The sequence below is a fragment of the Falco rusticolus genome, chromosome 14 (assembly GCF_015220075.1).
Source record: "Falco rusticolus isolate bFalRus1 chromosome 14, bFalRus1.pri, whole genome shotgun sequence".
NCBI classification, from domain to species: Eukaryota; Metazoa; Chordata; class Aves; order Falconiformes; family Falconidae; genus Falco; species Falco rusticolus.
The window spans coordinates 14,350,753-14,356,880 of NC_051200.1; positions in this window are offsets into that span (position 1 = coordinate 14,350,753).

A 6,128-nucleotide genomic window follows, 5' to 3' on the forward strand; every position below is an offset into this window, starting at 1 on the left:
TGATTCATAAATTTGCCTTTTGACTAAGTAGTTTTGCTCTGTTTCTCAGATGATCTTGCATGTACTTGTTAGCTTTTGAATTCTACTTTTCCTGATCTTGTCACTTCTTTGTTGACAGCTTTCTTTCTGAAGTAGTGGGAAATAGAGTACTACCACAGATATTAAGTGGAATTAGGAGTAGTTATGTGATAGCTTAGTGTGAGGAGGAGTCTTAGAAAGTGTGTAAAGAAGCCTCTCCTTCCTGTTAATGAAAGAATGAAGGCATGGAAACGCAGGAAATCAGTCTCTGCTTAATTCTTTTCTACTCAGGTGAATTTGACCACGACTTTGTGTGAAATAGTCTTGAACAAGAAAGGCAGTTGCAAGGGGGTATATCATCAGACAAAATAAGCTAAAAAAAGGTACATGCGTATAAAATTATTTTCAGTTGACACACTTGGAGTAAGTTTGACTCTGATTTGAAAATATCTGTATAAATGAGACAAGCCAAACTCAAGATTTTTTTGTTACTTTGGGCTCCACTGAATTCACAGAAGTGAGGAGATGGCACAAGAAGACATTTGGGTTGTGACTCCAAAACTGAGTTTCTATGGTAGGTTATATATGTAAAAGATTGTAGTTGACTGTTATTGCTGTGAGCTGATCCCAGACACTTCTGGAGTTTGCTATAGATATTCTACGTGTTTAGTGACGTGCAAACTAAGAAGCTGCTTTGTGCGGTGCGAACACCATCCTTTGCTTACAGGTACCTTCTCTCTAGTGTCCGCATATGGCCTTCCCATCTCTGGAACTAGAAGCGCAGACTGGAGGAAAAGGGATGTGGTCTTCGCATTGTTTCTTTTGGGGTACGCTAATTTTTTTAGGTATGCTGTTGTCCCGTTCCTGCTTTCCCTATGTTATAGTTAAAATGGTAACTGCAAAAATTAGTAATGAATAACAGGAGGAAGGCACACTTACAATCTGATAAGAAGTACAGATAAGAGGATGGGTCCAAGCCCAGCTTTTCAGAGCGACTGAAGACCTGGCAGCTGTCAACATGCAGTGTTTCATGTATATTTGGGACTAAGTGGGCTTCAGGAGGGATCCTGCAACAGTAATGGCATGCATCTTGGCAGGTTGTTTTAAATGTTCTATGCAAACAGTCTCTCTGTAACTTCTTAAAAAAAACCCCAAACATTCAGATTATAAAGATTTAAACGACTGCTTTGGAGATCAGAGTTGAACTGTAGTTTTGCCTTGTAGCTGCCAGAAAGTCTATTAAGGTGTTGTGTTGGACCTGTTAAGTATTCGGGTGATCATAAAAAAAGGTTATTGTTGTTTGTTATCCAGGATCTTGTGCAGGCAGTAAACAAAGTTGATCTTGAGGAAGATGTTTGACTTCCATTTATCTTGATATTTATGTTCTAGCACTCGCAGGTCCGGTGTTCCTCTGCAGTGACCTAGTATTCTTTATGCTTTTTCCCCAGCTGAATTGTGTTGCGTGTTTCTAACGGTTCAGAAGTCATTGTCTCTTTCCCTCTCCTTCCAAAAGTTACATCAGTTCAGTGGTGTTTGAGTCTCAGTGGTGCTGTGTCCTGTCTCATCTGCTCATCTGTCTTAAGGCTTGTCTGGTACCTTTCATAGCTGGGTTCTGCTTCTGTGTGGAGCCTCCAAGTTCTCCTTGCAGGTGAATGTCAAGTTGTAGGTAAATGTCAGTTACTCTGCTGAGCCTGTTCCGTTCAGTCAAGTGCCTTCACTGTTTGTACATCAGGTATTGCCCTTGCGCTGCAAAGTGATGTTCCCTCAAGCAAAACATGGGTGGAGGTATGTTAAAATAAAACACTTCCTCTTGTGCTGGAGGGTTTGTTTCTCTCTGGACTGCTTATTCCAAGGGCCTACGTAACATTTTGTTCTTTAACAGACATTGTTGACATCCATGTAATCCAAATTCTGCTTACAGAATATGACTGAGAATTGCTAGGAAGCAGAAATGAAGAATTGCCATTGTACAGGACCTTGGTGCAGGAGATGTCTGAATTAACACAGTTGCTTCCCAAGAATCAATAAAATAAGCTGATTGAAGTGTCATAGATCACTTGAACTCTTCCCTTTAACACTGAATTTCTACAGTAACTGGCTCCTCCCAGCTAGTTCTGGCAGCAAGCAGCTATGAATGGAAACAAAGCTGTTTCTCTGCTACCTTTGTCTCTTTCAGTGCTGGGCACCCAGCCCAGTGCATGTGTAGAGGACAAAAACAACAGTTCAAGTAGATTAATAATGCTAAAATTTGATCTTTAAATGCTGCACAAGTCACATTTTCTCAAGTTAAAAAGGGCGGGGGTATTTGGGTTTTTTGATTGGTGAGATTTTTTTGTTTTTTCACTGAAAGCTATGCTGAACGCAGCCACTGACGTGATGCTAACACTGTTACATATAAGAACAGTAGCCAGAGACCTGGCAGAATTGATTTATCAGGCACAGGGAAAGTTGCTGTATGCTTTTTTGCCTGCCGTTAGCAATTTATTGCACGCATGTTCAGGAAAATGTTGGAAACTGGCCACTCTTCAAATTTGATTCCAAGTGAACTTGCAAGTATGAATGAATGCTAAGCTGCTGTCTTCTGAAGCAAACTTGCATGCTGTCTTTTTCTGGAATATCAAGCAAGGCAAATTTATTTGTATTTTGTCAATGTCTGTTTTCTGTGCATTATCAATCATGTATATGTAACTGGAGAGAAATCTTGAGAACTGCATGTAAGCGCATTGCTTAATTTTGTGAACGTGGGAACAGGCTTGGAAGGCTGTAGGGAACTGTTGACTAGTTCTGAGGATGTGGTACTGGAGTAGTGATTCTAGGTTCTTTATGCTAGTGGCTATAGCTGTTACTTCTGCTTTCCTATTGTTTTGCTAATAGTATTGGCCTGCTGCTGAGATGCTACAGAGGCTTTTCAGTTCATGCGATCAGAAACTGGTCTTTTTTTCCTGTATGTGCTTTAGCGACAGTGCTTCAGGCTTCTGTGTGGAAATCTGATCAGAACATAATGCTAAGTAAATGGAGCATGAAAAATAAGTGAAGCCAAGTGCCACAAACAAAAGAACATACAAAAAACCATTCAGAAAAAGACTTTGAGTACTTGTTTAAGGCTGTGGGTATATTTTGCATAACTGCAGTAAGCAATAAGCATATGCTTAGAGCTGTGCAAATAAGTTTGTGCTTCCAATAACTGAAACTGCTTTGACGACTTTAGGATTCATACAGAAATGTAAGCATGTTCTTAACTACCCTCCTGAATAAAGGTTAGCATTATATTACGGTGGTTATCAGAACAGCTTGTTACAGAATCGCACAATACTGAAGGTTCAGGGAGACCTCTGGAGCTCTAGGCTGAGCTCAACCGGGGTCAGAGCAGGTTGCACAGGACTACATCCAAGCTGGGCTTTTAATATCTCCAGGGATGGACACTCCACAATTTCCCTGGGTTACCTGTCCTGGTCAGGCTCCCACTAAGTGTTTTCTAGATGTCTGTCTGTCTTTTTCTACTTAGTCCCTCTGATTGTGTACTTAGATAAGTGTACTAATGCCATTTTTGTCTTTTTAGTCCTGCTAGGCTTTGCTTGGGTGAATTTGTGACTTAAGTTGTTCGGTTCTTCAGCAGGCTGTTTTTATGGAGGTAACTGCTAAATGGTCTGACACAAGGCTGAGGTCAGTTTTGATCAGTGTCTTTAACAGCCGCTTTTCAGTGGTTTTAGGCTCAAGACTTAAATTTGTGGAAATCTCTGAAAGACCTTGCACAGTATATTCTCAAACTCGGCACTGCTGGAGCTTCCTCTAAACTGTTGCCAGTTAAAAGGTTCTGCAGCTGGAGCCCTTGTTAACTATTACAGTATGCACATGCTCAGGAAGAAAACTCTTCTAAAACTTACTGCAAAGTCAGTAAGCTCTTACTGAGGACATGCTTCTTGTAAGATGTTACAGACATTCTGGGCTGCATTATCCACAGTGCTACTCAGATTGTACTTGGATTTGCTTGGGGGAGATTTGTGAAAGGTGGGGTTTGAGACTGCAGTAGTGGAGTTTTTCCCTAAACTACCCGGTGAGCTGGTAGCTTTTATGCTTGTACCATGATGATGATGATTTTTCTAGTACTGGAGGCGAACACGGTGTCAAATGTGTTCTGTATTTCCCCAGTGTGTGTCCTATAGCTGCCAGGGTTGTCTGACTTCTCCAAAAACACATAATAATTCTTTGGTTCTGTTATCTGTCACCTGTTGCAGGTGTAGGTAAGATTCTTCTTACTTGCCCCAAACCATGTCAGTGTATTCCCAGTTATTATTTGACTCTACTTTTAATTTCTTCTGCAACAGAAACAAGTAATAATTGATGAACATGTTCATTTACTTAAGTAGCAGTATGTTACTTTGAGTTAGCCCAGCATTCTGCTACTTAAAGCACTGAACGGTTTTTAAGTCAAGTACAGATACAGACAACAGGTTGACACTTCTATTCCATCATTCTGTCTTGAACCCAGATATTTTATTATTTTTTTTACGGTAAAAGTCTACTAACCTTTGGCTTCAGTGGCAACTCAGGAAATTCTTACAAGGCTTTCAGAAGCCAGGTAGTATTTGACAAGCCCTCTGTAATGTGAATTTAATGTCAGGCTGCAGCATGCTCTCTCTAAGCTATCCTTTGATTTCCTTGATTAACAATCTAATCCATGAATCTGTGTTTTCAAAAGTGTGAAAATCCTGCAGTTAGATTATCAATTAAGTGGGGCTTGTGCTTCTAGACACTTGGGTGCCTTGAGAGTAACATCTGCCTACCAGATCCTGAAGAACTGAAGTAAGCATGTTGTCATCTGTGAAGCATGAAAAGTCATAGGCAAAAAAGAAAACCACATCAGTAGGTAGAACTTAACCTCATCGGGCTTCCTCAGGTGAGAACAGCCGTCTCGTGAGACATGGGTGGGAGCCGCTGTCATACCTGCAAAACTGCTCTGCTTTGCTTTAGGACAGTGTCAGTTCTGCTGATGTCACCGAAGCTGGGAAGTTTTTCTCTCTGGAAGGGAGAGATGGCTGCCTACAAGAATTCACTTCTGCCTTCAGTAGGAAAACCCCAACCAGCCATCGCTGTTCTACCTCTGAAGAAAGCTGTGGAAAGCCTGGGAGGGTAGTGGGGCTGCTGGCCAAGACTTTGTTCCTCCATGTGGAAAAGCGGCTCAGGAGTGCCATGGAGTTCTGGAATAAATATCAGAGCTGCTTTCAGACCAGACCACACTGCAACCTGTTCTGCCTACAGTTCCCTTGTCTGAGATCAGTGCCCTTCTGCATGCTGTGATAGAGCCAGGTCCTAAACCAACCAGTTCTTCATACCTACTTGACCTGTCTTGCTTCTGGGCTTGGTCAGATGTTCTCCTATGGAAGCATCCCCTTCAGAACTGGGCTTCAGCCATCGTCCTGCTTTCTTGTCTTCAGGGTGAAGACAAAGCATTGTTCTGCAGGAAAGAGCTCTGTAATGGATGGAGTGTCACACACCCCCTGGAGGGTCACATTTACACAAGACATTCAGAAAACAGACTTGGAAAGTTCCAGACCATTCCCTAGTGTTCCATGGGCAACACAACCTCAACTTCTGATGTATGTGTTTCTGCACAAGGAGCAGGAGATCCACATAGCTGCCCTTATAGCTCCTTGCTTTTGGTGTCTGGAAACAGATATTAAAGAGTAGTAACACAGTTCAGAAATTTTGAAAAGGTGAAAAATTCTTAAATTGGCCTGATTCAAGTGCAGTACTTCACACTGTAGAGCATACTGTGAAATAGATTTTTTTTGAACTATGTTGACCCCTTCATACAGTTTTCCAGTTGGCCTAGCATTTCTGTACAAGGAGATAAACATCATCAAGGATATTTTTACTACTTTCTTTTGCTTTTTCACACAGACTTGACCTGTAAAATACTTGGCTGAGATGAGGCAGCAATGTTATTTTGACCTCAAGTGGGATGTCCAGCAGCTGTGCATACCCTCCTCTTAACTGCTGTTGTCTTTGTCCGAGCTAGAGAGATGCTCATGGGAGTTGTGTGAGATGTTAATAATCCTCTTGTGTGGCAGTTACTGTAAACGATCTTTAAAGACTTCAAGCACAGGAAG